Source organism: Octopus bimaculoides, chromosome 13 (assembly GCF_046866305.1).
Source record: "Octopus bimaculoides isolate indiv1 chromosome 13, ASM4686630v1, whole genome shotgun sequence".
Taxonomy (NCBI): Eukaryota; Metazoa; Mollusca; class Cephalopoda; order Octopoda; family Octopodidae; genus Octopus; species Octopus bimaculoides.
The window spans coordinates 10269464-10270404 of record NC_142940.1 but is presented as its reverse complement, the minus strand read 5'-3'; positions in this window follow the sequence as shown (position 1 = coordinate 10270404).

Here is a 941-nt window from a genome sequence, read left to right as displayed (position 1 = left end):
CTGTAGGCGCAAGCAGACTGCACATGGAGACAACATGATCGATGGTCTCATTTTGTTGTTGGCATATACGACATAATGGGGAGCTGCCGTTCTTTAATATGTTGGCCTGGTAGTTCTTTGTAGGTAGGCATTGATCTTGGGCTGCTATGATAAACCCCTCTGTTTCTGATTTCAAGCCAGAGGCCATTAACCATTGGTGGGTAAGGGCTTTGTCAATATCTGCATTATTCGCTCTCTTTGGGTATTTGCCATTGAGAGGTTTTCCATGCCATTTTTCAGTCATAATAGCTAAGGCAGCAATTTTAGCACGGGTTTTCAAGCGCTTAGCTTTTTCTGCAGGTGTTTCTAGTTCGTCTAATTCTTGAATTTGTTGCAATTGGAATTCACTTAGATATTCCTTTGCCTGTTTTGTTACTGAGTAGGATGCTTTCTTGCTTTCATATTTTAAGACAAGTTTTAGCATCAAGTCCTCAGAGTTTTTCAGATAGGTGTCTAGGCCAATTGTGGCTACCTTCATTGATAATGCCAGCTGTAAAAGTCCTCGGCCTCCTTCTTTTCTTGGCAGATAAAGACGTTCTATATCTGCCTTAGGGTGGTGCATTCTATGCATTGTCAACAGTTTTCGTATTTTTCTGTCAACATTACATATTTCAGTAATTGACCAGTTAACGATGTTGAAACTGTAAGTCACGACTGGTATGGCTAGAGCATTGATCGCTTCGATCCTGTTTCTCGCGTTCAGCTCTGTCTTCAGTATTGCTCTCACCCTGCGATAACATTCTCTTCTGATCCTTTCCCTCATCACTGAGTGCTTGATATTGTCCCCTTCAATTACCCCTAGGTATTTGTAGCTCTCCGCTGGTTCTAACTCTTTTATGACATTTTGCTGGTCAAGGTTCACATTAGATGTATTTGTCATTTTTCCTTTGATAAAGGTAGCT